The sequence below is a fragment of the Bactrocera neohumeralis genome, chromosome 4 (assembly GCF_024586455.1).
Source record: "Bactrocera neohumeralis isolate Rockhampton chromosome 4, APGP_CSIRO_Bneo_wtdbg2-racon-allhic-juicebox.fasta_v2, whole genome shotgun sequence".
Classification (NCBI taxonomy): Eukaryota; Metazoa; Arthropoda; class Insecta; order Diptera; family Tephritidae; genus Bactrocera; species Bactrocera neohumeralis.
This window is the reverse complement of record NC_065921.1, coordinates 75,987,346-76,007,950: the sequence shown is the minus strand read 5'-3', so window position 1 is coordinate 76,007,950 and position 20,605 is coordinate 75,987,346. Positions and strand designations below refer to the sequence as shown.

Sequence of the window (20,605 nt, the reverse complement as noted above, 5' to 3'; positions counted from 1 at the left end):
AAAGAAAAGAGAAAAGAGGCGAATATATTTTACTCTCTACAATTCCTCAATTAAAAGAGTAAATTTTTATAATATTTATTTGTTTTATATTTATGCTCATCTGTAGAGAATTAGAGCAAAATTTATCATATTAGGAACAACTCTCATATAAAAGGGCAAAGTCTCTTTCTTAATTCCATCCAAAAACATTGTTGCCAATCCTACCTTTCATGAGAGAGAATTTTTTACTACAAACTTCTTACTTCTACTTCGCTGGGAAGTCTTTCTAGATTCAAGTAATAATCTAACATTTTTTCTCTCATACATTTCAGTATCTTCTTAAATTTAGGCGATTTTCAGTGTAAATGCGATATGAATAGGTACTAAAAAGACTTTTAGATAAATTCAGGACATACGTTGTGACAAAAGATTACCCGGAAATTGTAAACAAAACCCAAAATGTTAAATTATTTATCAATATTTCTTTTGTCGCCTTCAAACCAATCTCCACCGCATGTAATACACCTATGCCAACGATCTTTCCAGTCCCCGAAACACGTTTCATAATCAGTTTTTGGGATGGCTTTCAGCTCCTTCAACGAATTTTGTTTTATCTCTTCGATCGACTGAAACCGAGTTCCACGGAGCAGCAATTTCAGTTTGGAGAACAAGCAAAATTCACACGGAGCCCAATCTGGTGAATACGGTTGTTGATCGAAGGCATTCATTGCATTTTTGGCTTTAAATTCGGTGACAATCGTGGTTCGATGCGATGGTGCATTATCATCGTGTAAAATCCATGAATTGTTCTTCCACAATGCCGGCCGTTTTCGACAAATGTTCTCACGCAAACACCTCAATGCGACCAAATAGAACTCCTTATTGGCCGTACGTCTCTCCGGAACTAGTTCATAATGCACCATGCCACGAATATCGAGAAAATAATGAGCATCACCTTGATTTTTGAGCGGCTTTGGCGTGGTTTTTTGGATTCGTTTCGCTTTCTACCCTCCATTCCGACTGTTGACTTGTTTGCATGTCAAACTCACAACCCGTGTCACATCGGCAGTTATAATGCTCTCCATAATTGTGGGGTCTGAATTCGCATGATCAAGCATGTCCAAAGCCACCTGTTTACATTACTCTTTCTGGAAAAAATTCAGCTTTATCGGGACGAGTCGAGCGAGAACAAGTTTCGTACCTAAAATATTCACCAAAATCCTTCGAACGGACTCGCGAGAGATGTCGAGCTCGCTTGCCATCTCTCTAACACTTGCCTAATGATTTTCAAGCACCATCTACTTCACTCTTTTAATATTTTCTTCACTGGAATATGTCGAAGGTCGCCCAGAACTGGGTATGTCTACAACGATCTCTCGACCATCTTTGAAGACTTGGTAACAAGCGTAGGTTTGTGAAACTAAATCCACGTAAGCCTTTTCCAACATACGCAATGATTCCGCACACGAAATATGGTTAAAAAAAAAAAATTTGAGACAAATTCTGTTATTCGTTTATTAGTTAAATTCGTTGTGATTCCATAGGATAGTATTACTTATGGAGATCTCTAAAAAACAGAATTCTAAGAATTTGGCTCAACAATGAGCTTCTCTATGCATTAAAATCAAAATTCAAGAAACTAAATATTTTTACTTAAATTTCCACAACTTTTCTCGCCCTCACCGCGTCGCATCACCCTTGGCAAGTGGCTGCTATGGCGAAAACCTTGAACTTAGTACCGCTATCTGCTTGTCGTTTTGTCCTTCACAACTAAATGTCAATGTCGCATTGGAGCATATGTACATACATACATATGTAGTATTACTGTCGAGAAAAGTGTTTTTGGGCCAGTTGCAAGCATTGGCAATAAAAGCAGAGATTTCGCGGCTCTTTGCCAAAATGTGGCAGCCAGCAAGTTGAGAGAGAACAGCCACGAAAACAGCGAAAATCGACTTCGAACAAATGCTGCCACAGCCACAATGAAATGTGTTTGTATATGTATACACCAACATATCCATCTCAAGCCAAAAAAGTGTGCAACAACAACCACTGCCGCCCCAAACGGCAGCCACTGCTTTGGCAGATCACAGCCGCCAGCCAAAGTCAATATGCAACAAACACACACATACACACACATTCAGGCACGCAAGCATCGCTTGGCAGCCGTCATAAACAGTTTTAGCATTAATTTCGAAAATTCGAAATTCCAATTTAGTTGTGCGGCTAATGAACGAGAGAGCAGAACACGCGGTGCAATTGAAGTGCGGTTTTTAAGTAACAAAACACGAAACTTAATTTTTTAATTAAAGTGTACTATAATAATAAAATTAAGCAAAACTACAAGTAAATATATAATAAACTGTTGAAAGTTTTTTTTTGAACACATGATGAATTTTTCGAAAAAACCCGTAAACGGTCAATTTAAACAAAAAATACAAACAAAAAACGTTATAAGTTAGTAAATTTTTGAATCTTAAATTAAGAACATAATAAAAAAAAATAATATAGAAAATTAAAAAGAACGTCGTGAAGGAACAAACGACCATAAAGGAGCAAAAGCTAAATATTATTAATAATTTTAAAAGATAAATTTTAATATGAATATATAAATAATAATAATAAATTATTCATGCAAAAATATAAATAAAAAATGTGAAGACAAAATTAAAAAAAAAATATTAAAAGAAAATAAAAAAAAACTTAAAAACAATTTTTAATACTTTGAGAACTTAAAAATGTTTCTAAATATTCTACACAAAATTAAAAAAATCAAAAAATCATATTCTAAACAAACTGTAAAAAAAAAATAAAATAAATAATAAAAAAATAAAATTTAAAAAAAATTAAAATATAAAAAATATTTTTTAAATTTTATTTTTTATTTTAATTTTTTTTTACTTAACACTATATTTTTTTCTTAATTTTCTTTCAAAATCGGATAATAATAAAAATGTCTAAATTTTCAGAAAAATTAAGTATTTTAATTTAAACTAATTTCTTTTAAATTAGTTTGGAAAAAAAATTGGTTAAATTTTTTTTTTTAATTTTTTTTAATTTGGTAAGGATTGAGTTTTATTAAATTGAAAAAAATATATAATAAAATTATGAATTAGAAAAAATCTTTAACAAAATATAAATAAATATATTAAATTATATAATTTAAAGACAAAAATTAACAAAAAATAATAATTATTAAAAATTTTTTTCTTGTTTCTTTAACAAAATATATGTATAAAAATGATCGGGATAACGAGACGAATTGAAATCCGTGTGACTATGTGTGGGATCGCAATAGAAAGAGACACTTGTTGGCTAAACACTTTTCAAAAGTTGTAGTAGAGGCCCGACCTCGAGAATAGTTAATTGTGAATATCAAACAAACTTGCCGAAAAGACGCACTTTTTAATATGCTTTGAAAAACGAAGAAATCAGATAATGACCCACTACCCCATTTAACGGTTTTACCGTAAACTGCGAGAACTCACTGAACAAATCCGCCACAGACATTAAATTTCACAACCAAGATGGAAGAGAAGGAGTAGGTATGAAAATTGGGCAAGGACGTAGCACCGCCTACCTCTGAAAAGCTATATCTTAAGATCTACTTAACCCATTTCCACCAAATTTGGTATATGAGGTTACCCATATTTTCCCATAATATACTGTGAAGATGAGCATAAGCGAATGACCACGCTGGCTTTCTATGTAACAAAGCTTTAAATTCAAGCTCATTCTTTTACTTTATGGTACAAAGTTCAATTATAAGTAATATATGGGCATAAAATGTTACATAAATAGAGTCCTCAAGTTATTTCATCTTACGTCCAAAACTTTTCAAAATCGGACTATAAAATGTCAAAGACCCAGACGTCAAATGTGTGAACCGCAATACAGTGCAGTGAGTTTTTACCGCCAATATCAGCTAATCTTTGAAATGTAGTCTGTTATTAAATTTCGGGAAGAGTATGCCACTGTGTCGAATATAGTTGAAATTGGGTCAATACTTCCCTTAGCCCTCTATATACCTATATAAATATGTATATTAGAACCTCCAGTTGACTTTATACCGCATCTATCATCTTTAATGACTTCAATTGACTCAAAACTGTTTCTCCAAAGTGGTCGTTTGAGTTTGCTGAATAGCCAGAAGTCACACAGAGCTAAATCAGACGAATACAGTCGTTGTGACACGATAATGGTTGAAATTTTAGCGAAAAACTTACGAAGAATCAATGCGGTATGCGACGGTGCATTACCGTGTACAAAAATCAATAGTTGCCGGCCTATAATTCTGGCCTTTTTTTACGAATAATTAACACAAATGACGCAAAGCATTCAAATGTTATACCTTGTTAGCAGTTTAGCCAGTCGGAAGAAATAAGAAGTGCACCACAACTCAATAATCGAAGAAAACTGTCAATATAACCTTGATTTTTAACCTGTTTTGATGTGGTTTTTCGTCTTGTTAGTCTGTTTACGGGTCGTAAGCATATACATATCCAAGACTCATCGCCAGTAATAATACGTTTCATGACATCCTGGTTGTCGGAAAGCATCGTTTCATAGGTGTTACCGCGACGCATTTTTTCGTAAAATTTGAGTTATTTTAGAACCAAAGAATTTGGAGTGCACCACACCTCGATAATCGAAGAAAACTGGCAACATAGCCTTAATTTTGGTCTGCTTTGATGTGGGGTTTTCGGCTTCGGCTCACATTTGCCACGATATTCGGCCGTTTGATCGCCTATTTCCGGGTCGTACGCATAGATTCAAGAGTCATCGCTAGTAATAAATAATACGTTTCTCCTTGTAGTTGGAAAGCATTGATTGAAATGATCTTCCAAAATGATTTTCACTGATCCTTCCGATATTCCAATGATGTCCGTAAGATCTTTGACTGTTAATCGTCAGTTCTCAAGCTTAATTTCCTTTATTTTATTGACATGTTGATCATCATTTGATGTTGATGGCCGTCCTCGATGTGGTTCGTAGTCAACGCGTTCTCGATCCTCTTTGAATAAATTTTACCAATAAGAAACACTTGCTCGCCACAAACAATTGTCAAGAATGGGTTTTCGCGAAATTTAAATTGAAATGTCTTACTATTTTTTGCCCAAAATAGCACGCTTGACTTTATAGTTAGTATATTGGTCAATCTGGGGTGTTTCGTAATTTGTAAAAATATTTGGTTACAACAGAAGCTTAGCTCTTCCATACTTGCTTCTCTTAATTCTTTTTTATTTTCCTTTTATTTAACTATTATTATTATTTTGTTTTAAACTTGTCAAATATTTCACCAAAATGATCAACCGAATTATAAAATTATAGAAAATGAGAAAAATTAAACAAATATTTTATATAAAAAAATAAATATGAAAAAAGCGCTGAACACAGTTTTCATTTTAATAAAATCAATATATCTTTAAATAGGTATGTGTAAAAACAACAACAAAACTACGATACTCTCCATTACTATGAAAAAGTAATCAGCATCTACTGGCTGGCCTTCTATGTGAAACCAGAAACCAGTGTGCAGCACCGAAAACAAAAACAAGCGCGAAAAAAAATAAAACGGGAAAAAAATTACGACAAAAATTCCGCAGTTTTAATGGCGCCAACACCACACACAGGCCGCAAGTGCAGTGATTGCCCCCACAAAGTGTTGCCAACTATTTTTTTATTATTATTTTTTTTTTTGGTTTGAATTTTGTATAAAATATGCCGTTTTGCCCAGTGGCTAGCGTAACCACGCGAAAGTTCAGTGTCGCCTGCAATTTGTGTCGTCCTTCGATCTGCGCTTGCAACAAGCACGCGGCAACCAACGCGTCGGCCGTCGGTCAACAATAACGCACGATTTAGCGCTTGGCTAGTTACCAGGCTTGCGGTGCTTCTCACACAACAATTTACACGCGCGTTTCAGCGTCGAACCGCAGCTACAGCCGGAAGAGCTGTTCTCAACATCCCGCCACCATGCGCTGATTGCCTACCCACACTGGCGCCTCGTGACGCGTCGCGCGTTTGTATGTGAATGCACAGATATGTGCGCTAGTGTTTGCGTCTGCGTCTGCTTCGCGCTTTGAACAATTAAATTCTTGCTTCAAATTGTAATTGCAATTACAAACAAAATTTTCCGTGCATCACTTAGTTTTCCGGCTCCTCCAGCTGCAATCGCCGCATCGACCGCATATCTGCAACGGTTTTTCAGCTCGTCGTTTGTTCGCGCGCCCAATCTGTCTGTCGTTTGCGCACCACGTTAGCTATAAATTAGCTCTTAAAATGTTCTAGTCCAAAATTTATTGCAGCTTCAGCAACAGCAGCAGCGCGCTGCATCGACTCGACGTCTTGTGCGCGCTCTGTAGCTCTCGAGCAAGCGCTGCGCTAGAAAGCATTTATTTCGGGCATTCCAATTTTCTAAATTTTCACTGTTTTTCCTCTGTTGTCTTGCGCTGCTTCCATCTCACTATCTGTCTATTTTTTCCACGATGGCAATTTCTTATTGCGATGCCGCGCTCGCATCGCGTGCCTTCGCCGCGCCGCTGATTGAGCTGTTTACAAGTTGCCGCGCGTACCGAGCGCTACGCTCAACAAGCTGCTTGCCAAACCACAAACACACACATATATATCTCAGTATATGTACATACATATATATCTCAGTAGCCACGTTATTGCACTTTGTTGTTGCTGCCTTTAGCTGCGCGAATTGCTGCTGTTGCTCCTGTTGTAATCTCGGCAGTAAAAGGTAAGGCGTAAATTAAATTCAGGCAATCTTATGCTCTATCTCTTATATATATGTGCCTTTACCGTTATGCATTTATTTTTATTTTTTTGTTGTTTTTCTTTCTGCTTTCTGTTTTACTGCGCGTCTCTTTGCTCCTTCGGCGCTCTTTGCACATTTGTTTAGTTTACTTTAACTGCAAATAAATATTAATCACTTGCGTAAATGCTCGGCAATTTCATTGATCTCATTGTTAAACAGATTATTTAGGTGAGTTTTAATGAATGAATTGATTGGCCACTTCCGATTTAACGACCTACGCTAAAAATTCCCGAAAAGCTTGTTGAAAATATAGTGTGAGAAAGAGCATGTGTCTGTCTTAATGAAAAGAAGTGTGGGTAAATAACGAGCGATCAGTGTAAGAGGCTTTGCAAACACTGAACAGCTTACACTATCTGTCGTGTATATAGATGGCAATTTTCAAAACAATTTGCACCGATCAGCATTCAAATCATCACCTTAGCTTAATAGTCTCCAATGTGACCCTTATAATTTTTAAATAGTTCGTGCTTTGTTAAAAGGGGCGAATCGAACAAGCAAAATCATGTAAATATTACGCTATTATAGCCGAGATAACAACGGCGCGCCAGTCGTTTCTTCTTTACACTACGTAGAGACAATTGAATATTCAAAGCGGATCCAGGTCCTTCTCCACCTGGTCCTTCCAACGGAGTGGGGGTCTTCCTCTTCCTATGCTTTCCCCGGCAGATACTGCGTCGAATACTTTCAGAGCTGGAGTATTTTCGTCCAGCGTAGCCGCTGTCTTTCAATTCGCTGAACTATGTCGATGTCGTCATATATCTCATATAGCTCATCGTTCCATCGAATACGATATTCGCCGGGGCCAACGTCGACTCATCCGTTGTTGTCATCGTCCAAGCCTCTGCACCATATAGCAGGACGAGAATTATGAGTGACTTATAGAGTTTTTGTTCGTCGGAGAGGACTTTACTTCTCAATTGCCCACTCAGTCCGAAATAGCACCTGTTGGCAAGAGTTATTCTGCGTTGGATTTTCAGGCTGACATTGTTGGTGGAGTTTACACTGGTTCCAAGATAGACGAAATTATCTACGACTTCAAAGTTATGACTGTCAACAGCGACGTAAGAGCCAAGTCGCGAGTGCGACGTCTGTTTGTTTGATGACAGGAGATATTTCGTCTTGCCCTCGTTCACTGCCAGACCCATTTGCTTTGCTTCCTTGTTCAGTCTGGAGAAAGCAGAACTAATGGCGCGGGTGTTGAGGCCGATTATATCAATATCATCGGCATACGAGTTCTGCAGCTCGAATTATTTTCTCCAGCAGCAGGTTGAAGAAGTCTCACGATAGAGAGTCGCCTTGTATGAAACCTTGTTTGGAACGGCTCGGAGAGGTCCTTCCCGGACGATCCTGACGGAGCTTTTGGTGTTGCTCAACGTCAGCTTACACAGCCGTTTTAGTTTTGCGGGGATACCAAATTCAGACATCGCGGCATAAAGGCAGCTCCTTTTCGTGCTGTCGAAAGCAGCTTTGAAACCCCCTCCACAGGGTTGTGCGCAGGATTTGGGACCAGCCACGTAAAAAACAGTACCAATGAAAAAGAAATCATGTAAATAGTCTGGAAAAATATAAGGTTAGATTAAAATACCCAAATATTTTACTGGAACCACTCCGATGCCATTTAGCTAAATAGTGCGGAAAGATTTATAATTTCTGTTTAATAACAATAAACACGAGACGATTCTTTACTTTGCTTGAGCATCATAGGTATTATATAATACAATATATCTATATTTGCGAGCGTTACGATCCGCGGCTGAACCAACATAAGCTATTTTACAGAGTAGATACATCTTCATAGATCTTTATGATGTCAAAAAGATATTTGTGATGTCCCAAGGTATGAAAAAAGCTACTATATTTCAGCCTTAAAGTCGCATGGCGGAACAAACAACAAGCAGCTGTTGTCTGATAGTACCTTCTTCTTCTTAAAGCAAATTTTTAAACAATTGAGCATTGAATACATTAAACTAATTTAGTGTGAAAATCTTACTATATTCCTTACAATTAACGTGAGTCTGAATGATCTTGAGGCTGCGCTAGTACTAACAAACATCTAGTTGGCCAAGCTCCCATAAAGCTCTGTCAGCCAGTTGGAAAATGCAAGCAGACAACTGAAGGACCTATGAGCGCTAAAAATTTTTGGGGCTTCTAATTCAATTACAGCTTCAACTTAAAGGTTACGAAGCCTAGGCGAGAGTTGACGCACACCCCTATGAGCCAATGCGTTTAGAGCCACCCAGCGCAAAGAAGGAGTCATCTTAACTTACACCTACCATATCAGCTGAATGATGACGGGAAAGGAAAGTGCTCTGCGGCCTGTCAGGGTTTTAACGGACTGAAAGCAGGCTTGGTATTAACACATCAGCCATTTCTCGACCACCAACCCTGAGCTCCGGCCAGTTCATAGCAAGGTGCTGGTGAATCAAAAGGTCATAAGCCCGTAGGGGTCTAAAGGTCGTGGAGGCCGCAGGTCATTTAACGTTAACCATGATGCAACACGCGGAGCCTTATATGCTCGACATTTCCCAATCAGTGCTGATCTTGCGAAAATCTTTGATTAGCTGTTAATTTCGAATATGTTTTCTTAATCAAGAAGTCAAGCTGTCCATCTGATGATAACCTTGTCACAATTAAGTTGCTTTAGTAAATGTTTCGCGCAACCTTGTCCCGCCCATCTCATTTCATGCTTGGCAGCGATGACAGAGGGTTCCGGCATTCCGGGTAACTATTATTAAATCTTCTTCTTTTCCCGTTTGCAGTGATTATCAAAGAGTAGTTTATTGTAATAAAACATATGGTATATTGAAAAAATGGAAATGGAAAAATCCTTCGAAACATCACTTTTTAGGCGAGATACCTCTTGCAAGCTCATTAACCGCTCTGAAATCTACTAATTTATATGTATATACTACTGTGATCAAATTGAAAGGTGAATTTTTAATTTATACTTCGCGTGTTTCTCGAATCGATAAATTTTTTTCTGTAGATTGGTAGTACTGTTAGTGACATCTATGCTAAATTTCACATTCATTTGAAGTTTGATTTCAAAATATTCATTAGTATTTGAGATACGCGTCGTTTTGTGAGGCTCTAAAAGTGAATTCTTCGATTTTTACTAGGTCTGAATTTATTCAACAAAGAAATGCGATAATGCACCATCTCATACTGCATTGGTTCTTCGTGATCATTTCACCACATTTTCCACTAATATTGTGCCGTAACCGCATTTGCCCGATTTACCTTCGTGTAACTTCCGGCTACTCAGCAAATTCACATGACCGCTCCCAGGACACCGTTTTTACGCAATTGAAGATATTAAAGCTGAATCGAAGAAGGCTCTGATGGCCATCACGACGGAGGGTTTTTCCAAGTGCTATGGTGACTGGACAATTCGTTGGCATAAGTGTATTGCAGCGGGTTGGTATTACTTTGAAGGAGATGAAATGGACAAAATTCACCTTTCAATTTGATCACTTTGGTACTATGATAGCAAAAAGTACTGCCCAACTTTATTTATGTGGTCGTCGAAACAAACACCCTTTTTGATATCCACTTTTCGCCATTTTCTCACCACTGACAATTTTAAATGTCATAAATTCCACATGGATTAAGGATAATATTTTAAATGTCCGCAGCGCGCGATGCGGAAGCTTAGCGATTCTTTTCGGCAAAATATAAAAAACGCTGCCGAAAAGAATAACTGAGAGCCATAATTCTCTAGGAGGATTTCAGCAGTTGAAATTTTAAACTCCAGTCGCATAGCTTGTGGTTTTTGTTCAATTGAGCAAAAGGCTGTGCTAGTAAAAAATTAAGGGAGACTAAATTTTATGTTTGCATGCGAATAAATCAATAAGGGTTAAGAACAAAGAAAGGAATTACGAGAATGGAGGAAGTAATGAGAAGTGTTAAAAAACTATGGTATACAAGTAAAATATTTTTATTATTGCAAAAAGATATTGTTGAAATAATAAAAAAACAAAAGTTTGCAATCAACATTCCGAGCATACTCGAAGAGAGTTGTATGCTATAGCTAGCAGCTTTCATTTATGTCTTGAAAGTATTGTCTTGTTTAGGAATACCTTATAGTTTACTGTTAAAGGGCTCTCGTAGCTCTGTCGTTATCGATTGGGGATCGGGTTTACCATTTCCTGGTATTATGCTTTCCCTACCATTCAGCAGGCAAGAGAATTGTTCCCTCCATAATATTAGAACACTCTGGGCATCAGTCACTAGATTAGCTCTGGGGCTTTTACAAAAGAATGCTCCGGTTTTGAAAGCTTCTGTTAGTTCTCGCATATTTTCATAGAATTTTCGAGTATTACCTCTGACAGCCAGCTTGTTAAGCTCTTCGTACTCACGCAGTTCGGCTTCTCTCTTTTTTTGTCTGCAAATGCGTTTCGTATCTATTCCATCCCGAACGCATTGTAACGTTGCGAGGTAGGTAGTTTGCTTTTTTTTACTGCGACACGACGCTCTTAATCACACCAGCTATTCTTTTGCGCTTTCCGAAAACCAATGATATCGCTTGCAGCTATACGAAAGGAGCTTGAAAAGCCTTATACCGAAGTTCTTATGAATTCTCTCAGAAAACAAGAGTGCAAGTCGAGTAAAAAATCGTTTGGCTGTCTGTTGTGATTGCAGCTTTTGGACGTCGAATCTTCCTTGTGTTTTTTGCTGCACAGAAGCGGGTGCGTATCTTCGCTGCAAAAAGATAATGGTCCGAATCAATGCTAGGACCTCGGAGCGAACGCACATCTAAAACACTGAAGACATGTCTTCCGTCTGTCACAACATGAACCATCTGATTTGCGTTTTTTCATGGTATTCGATCCGAAGACAGCCAGATAGCTTGATGAACTTCCCTATGCTGGAATGTTGTACCACAGATAACTATATTTCAGGTGACGGCGAACTCGATCAGCCTCAACAACCCATTAAAAGATGTTTCATAATGGGGGATGAAGTTACCGCTTGTTCTATAATAGATATCTTCTTTGCCCACCCTGGCGTTAAAGTCGCCAAGCAGGATTTTAACATCGTGGCGGGGCAGCTCTCATAGGAGCGATCCAAGCGCTCATAGAAGATATTTTTGGTCATCATTGTTCTTCTCTGCCGTAGGGGCGTGGGCGCAACTCAGCGATATGTTAACAACTTCGATGTGATACGGATTGTGGCTAAACGTTCATCCACAAGGGGAGAATACTAGTAATCGGCGACGGAGTCTCTGTCTCCTACCATGACCCGCAAGGACCTAATCGTCTAAGTTCTTGTCCCATCCATCGCACTTCTTGAAGGTGGGTGATATCTGTCTTTTTTTTTGTGGGGAGAGCTGGTTCGCCTTCTCGCTCTCTCCTACCACGACCCGCAAGGACCTAATCGTCTAAGTTCTTGTCCCATCCATCGCACTTCTTGAACGTCGGTGATATCCGCCTTTACTTTTGTGGGGAGAGCTGGTTCGCCTTTTCACTTTAGCTGGCTTTCAAACGGATGTTCATTGGCTACCCAAAGGATACTTGGTCTAAGACCGTGAGCTACTTGAGCCATATGTATAAAAATCCTTTCTGACCACTTTCAAGAGAATTGCGCTCAAAGAACTTTCCTCACTTGCGTGAACTTCTACACATGACGCTATCCTCCATGTGGATGAGTATTTTTTCAAAAAAGGCTTATTGAAGATACATTCTTGGTATAGACAACGCAACACCCACTCGATATACAGAAAATATTTTTAGCTCATGACCATACTTTGCAGATTTTTAGCCTTTGAACTAATTTTGGTTAGGGACAGTCTAGCTCTTCGCATGCCCACACACATAATTTGCTTTATGTAAATCGATATCAAACTATTTTTTCGAAAATTCCTCTCGTATCGAATGTGTTTTAAACTTTTTCTAAATTAATTTAAATAATCGTCCAAAATTCTAATAAATCAGAAATCCCATTATTAAACGCATCATATGTCGAGAATTGCAAAAATTACAAAATTCTGCGAAATTCGCGCGCATGTCACACAAATATTTGCCACATGTACATACGTGTGTATGTGTGTATGCGTGAATGTATGTGAAGCAACGTGATTATTTCACATAAATAAACCGAATAATACCGCCCAAGAGAAATTCATTGATACAAATGGCAGACATGGTGTCAAAGAGAAAGATGCTCAGTATGCTTTGACATTTCATCATGAATAGACTTAATAACGAGCAACGCTTGCAAATCATTGAATTTATTACCAAAATTTTCGGTTCGAAATGTGTTTCGCGCTTTACGTCCGATTTATTTATTTGAGCAAACAATTAATGCTCAACGCGGCATACTTGGCCTTTTAAAGCGATGTATTTGTGCAGCGAAAGAAAAAAAACGCAGTGAAAACAAGAAAATATTTGCAAAAATCCACATGTCAATAAAAAACTTGAAATTTTGCCAACATTTGCTCGCCAAAACAGGCGTTTTCAAGCTTTTCGTGAATTTTTGCATATTTTCCGCGCACAAATATTTATGTATATGCTCTGGTATATAATTACAAAAACCAAAGCAAATCAAAAAAAAAAAAAAAAAATAAGAAAAGAAAAAAAAAATACAAAACTACAAAATTCTACAAAAATCTAAAAATTATGCACATATAAAATCTTTATGTTTCTCTTATATTTATATAATTTTGTTTTTCACTCGTCAAAAATTGCGTTTTTGTGCTTCGCTTTGGCGCGTCGCAAATATTTTTCTGCGCTATTCACCGATGACGTCGTTACGTGGCACTTTTACATAAAGCGAAAAATATTCACAAAAAATTTGTACAGAATTGAAAATTGTTCAACATAAATGCGAAATTTGTATTTCCGCTTGGCTATTCGCTGCGCCATTTTGCTGTCCATACAAAGCACTTTTTGTGTAATTATTTTGACGATTTGCAGGTGATTTCATTTATGTATACTATACTCTTTCATTTTGCTTGTGCTTCGTTCTGGCAGGTGAGCTTTTAGCTATGCGTTGTAATAGAATTTAGTGTTGTTTTTGTGGTGAATCACTTTTGAAATGGTTTTGTGCGAAATTAAATATTAATGTGATTTAGAAAAATTTAAACGATTTTTCGCGTTGCGTCGGAGTTTTAAAAATAAAATGTATAAGTCATTTTGGTTATTATTAAATTTATAAAAGAAAACTTAACGCATATAATTTAATGTCATGGTCAAGAATTTAGCTTTATTATAAAGATAAGTGTTTTCTCTTAGTTATTTGAAGGTGGTTTGAATAACATTCAGTATTTTGTAAGCAAAAAATATTTTCGGAATGACTCCGAATTACTCCGAAATTTTTTAAAAAGCAAAAAGGTAAATAAAAAGTGGTACCACAATTAGTTAAAGATGATTTGAATAATGATAAGTATTTTCAAAGCTGGGGAATGGGTTTCCGAAGTTTCGGATTTCGAAGTGTATGCCAATTCCAGCAACTACTTTTATATACTAGCGTATATGAATCGTTTTAGTAATATAGTCTGAACTTTTTAATAAAAATAAGATTTTCGGAGTTACCCAAATTACTCCGAAAATTTTAAAAGTGCATAAAGATGAATAAAAGAAGGTAAAACAATTAGTTAGTTAAAGTTGAGTAGAGGAACAGTCAGTACTTTCAAAGCTGAGGAACTCCGAATTTTTCCGAAAATTTTTAGATTGCAAAAAGACGAATAAAAAGCGCTACAATGTCTAGTTAGTTAATGGTGGTTTGAATAATAATCAGTACTTTTAAAGGAAGTGAAAGGAAGGAAATGAAGTGAGGGATGTGTTTCCGAAGATTCAGATTACGAAATGTGCGCCAATTCCAACGACTACTTATTTTATGATAGGATACATTAATCATTTTAATAATATGGACAGAACTTTTGTCATAAAAATAGGATTTTCACCCCGAAATATTTTAATTGCAAAAAGGTGAATAAAAGGTGATACAACAATTAGATAAAGATGGTTTGAATAACGGTCTATACATTCAAAGCTTCAGAAAGTGTTTCCCAAGATTCGTATTTCGAGGTGTGTGCCAATTCCAGCAACTACTGATTATATACAAGAGTTCATTAATTGTTTTTATAATATAGACAGAACCAAATTACTCCGAAAATTTTTTTAAGTGCAAAAGGATGAATAAAAAGTTTACAATAAGCATTCATAATGTTTACAAAATCCAATAATTAGTTATCTAAGATTTTGCAAGCTCTCAAAAATGTGATAGTATAAAAAACTAATTGCTGAGGAATGAAAGGCAGCAAATTTCTAAATACAAACCATTTCTAAGAACTCTATATTCTCTATACTCTATATATCGGGATTATCTGCATACCCACCAGACTTCACATAGTCTTAAATCGCTTAATGCGCTCACCAAAAGTTTCCTTCAATGAACTGTTTCGTTGGCTTGATGGCTAGTAGTGCGGTCTTGTTGGAACCAAAGGTACTTCACATCAACATCCTATAAGTGGAAGTCCGAAGTGAGCTTCATCGCCGCATAAAACTATCTTGTGATCGGGTATCGGCATCGGTGGCCATCTCGTTTTGTACGTATTCACCGAAAAAAATTCACCGATCAAAATGACCAAATGCGGAAAAATTATTGCGTCATTAAAAACCACTTGTCCAAGGAAACACACGTTACAAGGCCCACAAGAAACCCAGCTCTTTGTAAGAAAAAACACTGGAGCAATCGATTTTTATAATCTTCTCGTGAGGAAACTTTCTTACCAGCAAAATTATTATTAATAATTATAGATAAGTCACTTGGTGTCAGGTGCATAATATACATACCTACCTGAATGTATAAAAACCTTTCATTCAAATTCCCGACGCTTTTGAAGAACCACTATCGACTTCTGGTGGATCACTATCGGTTTGTGTGGACTGGCATTGTCCTAATGAAACAGAATTCCTTTTTTAGTGGCCAAGTTGGCAGCTTCTGGGCGACTGCATCCTTCAGTCGAGTCTAAGTATTGACAGAACAAATCCAAATGTTGGGAATGCCGAATGAAGGCCGTAGTGTAATAGGTCATATCCATATATTATTCTCCTTATGTCCAACTAAATCAACTTTTTGGTGGCCTAAGCCGCGTTCACACTCTTAAAGCAGTCTCATTGGTTGTTGTAAATATTATATTATACAATTCTGTAAGCCGTGGAAGATATCCCGTCCCAACCGCTGGACCGACTAAAGACTGGACATTTCATTCACATCTCACATTCCAAAGCTAAAATAAGCTAGATTATCATTTACTAATAGTAAGCCTCAATTTTTTGGCCTTTGCTTCAAAACATCTATCGACGGAAATGTCTTCCTAGTGAGCATTCTTTTGAGGACAGGGAATAGTCGCTGGGGGCTAGATTTGAGTGGATGCAGAAGAAATTTGAACCCTTATTCACAGATTTTTGCCATCTTTTTCATCGTCTTGTGACACGGCGCATTGGCTTAGTGAGCAGCACTTCCTTTTTCTTCAAATGCGGCAGGTTTTCGACTACTTCGTGCTTAATGTAGCCCAATAACGCCATGTAATAGTCGCTATTAATGGTCCTTCCTTTTCCAAAGTAGTCAATAAAAATTATTCCGTGCGCATCCCCAAATATAGATGTCGTAACCTTGTCAGCCGACTGCTGTTTTTTTAGGCTACACGTTCAGTTGTTATCTTTACAGTGCCTACTATTTCGAAAATGTTCATTTTATGGTCATCCAAAATTATTTTGTGGAATTTTTTGAAGTTTTCGTGGTTAAAAGCTTCTTTTGGGCGTCCACTGCGTTCATTGTCTTCGGTGCTTATTTCAGCACATCTAAACTTATCGGACTTATGGAAATTCGTCATAATGTCAAGTTTTTGTTTCAACTATATTTTTCCTCCTCAAAAAGCTAAATTTTATCAGCACAAATTTTTTTATAAACTTCTTTCACAAAATTTGTTTCACTCAATGTGATATAAATCACAAACTAACAATCGGACAGCTGTCTAATTTATACATTTTGAAGGTAGAATATTTACTTCGCCAAAATCCCATATTTTACAGAAGAGAGTGGGAGCTTTTCGAAATCACTGCAAATAAATAGCGATGGCCCTTTAATTATTATACAGTATTAATAAATATTAGTTCAACAAATAAACAGAAAGCAGTTTGCTTAAATAAAAGCTTTGAAGATTACCATTCTGACGTCAAAATAAAGCACAAATACGCTCGTTTATTAACTAGCCGAATCAGAAGTGTGAAAATTTTAGAAACACAATCAAATTTTCGCATAGAAAAAAGGAGCAAATGTGCAATTGAGTGCAATTTACGCGTACTTGCACCTACAAGAACAACAAAAAAACTAAAAAAACAGCACAAACACACACATACCTCACACCAACTCACATGCTTCTGCCGCTCTTTGCCTCTCTGTTTCACTTTGCACATCAATGCACACGCTGTGTTGGTGCATTTCTCGAGCGCTGCACTGCAAACGTTGCGACGAGGTGCATGTTTCCATATACATGTATGTATGTTTGTCTTTATATACATATACATGTCTGTTTGTATGTATGCTTGTATGCAAAAACATACCACAGCCAGTCCCAGCGTCGCACAGTTGCAATTGGCGTATGCACAAAATCGCCCAGTAAACAAATGTGTTATATAAAGCAACAACAACAAGTCAGTCTATTGCAACACGGTAATGCGGGGAGAGAGGGAATGCAGCGTTTTAGTGTTGCAAGTTAGTAGCGGTAAAACTTTTTCGGCTGAGCTTTGCAAAGAATTTTCCAGGTGATTGATTCCTTTGCGTTCTTGTGCACTTTAGAGTGGCGTTAAATGCGCAAAGATACCGTGCAACACACACACATACACAGAGCTAAATCGGCAAACATATGCTCTACGCACACTCAGCTAGCTGGCTTCATTTGCAGCAGTCGGTTTAAAGCGAAAAAGTTAGTCAAAGGTGGTTTGAATAAAAATCAGTACTTTCAAAGTTGAGGAAATCGGTTTCCGAAGTATCGGGTTTCGCAGTGTGTGTTATATCCAACAACTCCTTATTATGTACTAGGGTGGATCCTTTATATATAGAGATACTAGGGTTTATGAATCGTTTTATTAGAGTAGACAGTTCTTGTTTGTACTTCATTTTGAATTTTTAACAAAATTATCTTTTTCGGAGTTACTCCGAATTACTCCGAAAATTTTTAAAGAACGAAAAAATTACTATAAATTATACGTTAACCACTAACAATTGACAAAAGCTCAAATGTGTAGTTATATATTGATCTCTAAGCCACCAAAAGTGTAATATAAAAATGAAAGTTGTAGCATCAGTGGATATCGGAAAACATGCCACTTCTAACAACTACTACATATGTACTACATATCACACATAACGATCAATGAAAGTATTTGCGTAAAAGTTTTCAAACCCAAAATTTATATTGTTTTCTTATTTATTTAATTTTTAGGATTCTTATATTCATAGAACGTGTTAGATTGTACGCATCCAGCAACGAGGCCCGGTAGCTATTAGCTTAAAATAATTTTTCGGAGTCACTCCGAATGACTCCGAAAATTAAATAGAATACTAAAAACGAATAAAATAGGTATCCAGATAATTTATGAAGTTAGAGCTTATTTTAGCTTACTGAAATGAAATAGTTTGATTTCCGAAAAAGTTAAAATTACCAGTAAATCTGTACACAGTACCCAACACCGGTAGCTTTTAAGCATAAACTATTTTTACGGAGTCACTCCGAATAACTCTGAAAATGTAATAGAAAACGAAAAACGAACAAATCAGGTAATTAGAATATTTGTGAAGTTAGAGCTTATTTTACCAAAACGATAAAGCTTGGTTGCTGAAAAGGTTGAAATGGCTTGAAAGAACTCAGTGACGACCACCACTAGCTTATAAGCACCAAATAATTTTTTCGGAGTCACTCCGAATAACTCCGAAAATTTCATGGAATACGAATAACCAACAAAATAGGTGGAAAGAATATTTAAGAAGATAGTGAAAGTTTATTTAGCCGATTATAACTAAAAATTTTGAGCTTACAAATTTTTCGAAACTTTTAAATTAGAGTAAAAAAACAGTTTAACTATTGTTTAATATATTTCAATATCAAAAATTTCACACAAAAACTCTACAAACATTTTTCTTCGGCACCATTTATTACCACCTTTTGCTTTAGCACCCAAAAAACGCACAAAAACAAACGGTATTTTTATTGATACAGTGTGCGACAAAACTAAAGCACGGAATCTACCTTGTCGGTATTTAACTGGATAAAATCATAAATTAGGCATTACGTGATGTTTTATTGATTTGTATTATTAGTTCATGTATTCTTCTTTTAAAATTAGTAAAAATTAAACAAATTAACTTATTAAAAAAATATATAAAATACCATATATGAAAAACTCCAAAAATTTGGTGCGACAAAACAAAAGCACGAAATGGTTTTATGATTGAAAAATTTATGTCTTTCAATATTTGGTTGCGTATCCCTTATTTTTCAATACAGTTGCACATCGGCTAGGCATGGACTCAATTAATTTATTTGATGTGTCCCAGGAAATGCTTTTCCATGCTACCTTCACTTGAATGTATAAAACGGCCTTATTTTTACAATTCTCAAGTCTGATTTTTCGATCTACAATTTACCATTGGTTCTCTATGGGATTGAGATCAGGTGATTGTGCGAGTCGCTTCAAAACCTCATTCCTGTTATCAACAAACCACTGTTTTACACAAATAGCAGTGTGTTTCTGGTCGTTGTCATGTTGATAACTCCATTTTAAAGCCATTTCTTCTGCAACATGTGGCAGCATTAATATTCTGAGAAATATTTTTATGCTTATATTTGTCCATTATACTGTTTATATGATGAATTTATCCTATTGCATTCCCTGGAAAACAACCCCACACTAGTACATTGTCTCCACCATGTTTCACCGCGCTTGTTTTATAACGTTGATTTAGGCGTTGTCCCTTCGGTCTGCCTACCAGCTTCAGCCCATCTCAATCTTTGATATTAAACTTCGATTCGCCAGAAAAAAGTACAGTTTGCCATTTGGTAATCGCTCAATTTATGTGCATCCTCACAAATTCCAATCACGCCAGTCTGTTCTTTAAATAAATAATACGGCTTTTTTGCAATAACTTGCTACAGGTAGCATGAAAATTCCCCATCGACAGCTCGACGTTGTATGGATCTCTGTAATATATTTAACCGTAATTGTCTTACAATAGATATTGCCGATATAAAAGGGTAATTTTTTATTGCCCGAATGACTCCCTTATCCTCTCGTTCGGTTGCTCTCCACGGCCGTCTACCTCTATGCGCTGTAACCAAAGAGCTTGATTTGCCAAATCAGCTAAATGTTCGGGAAACATTAGGATGATTTATTCCAAACTTTTTTGCAATAGTCATAACCGATTCTCTTTTCTTAAAATCCTTAACAAATTTTTTTCTAAAATGAACAGAATACTTATTTCGAGCCATTGAAATATCTTTCTCTTTAACATACAACCAACCGTACTGAATGACGAACTGCAACTGAATATGCATTAATATTTTTCTAATTAGGTAATAACTACACATATCCAACATTTTTGATCATTAAAAACCGTTTGACAAACAATTAATGTAAATTCTTAGTTATGTGCTTTTGTTTTGTCGCACCAGATTTTTGGAGTTCTTCATATATTTAATTTTATATAATATTTTAGTAAGTTAATTTGTTTAATTTTTACTAATTTTAAAAGAAGAATACATGAACTAATAATACAAATCAATAAAACATCACGTAATGCCTACTT

At 36.4% G+C, this 20,605-nt stretch overlaps 1 protein-coding gene across 3 annotated transcripts in view; it reads left to right on the top strand.

The window, feature by feature from the left end:
- Window positions 1-2,205: 2,205 nt before the first annotated feature.
- Window positions 2,206-20,605, top strand: part of LOC126755217 (death-associated protein kinase related) — a 130,959-nt gene continuing 112,559 nt past the window's right edge. Inside the window, exon 1 of one of the 3 annotated variants that reach the window (XM_050467617.1) lies at window positions 2,206-2,253. The gene's annotated coding sequence lies outside the window, so the exon portion shown is untranslated. Of the gene's footprint in view, window positions 2,323-20,605 lie in introns of all 3 variants that reach the window. The other 2 variants (XM_050467619.1, XM_050467616.1) reach the window with 2 other exon arrangements.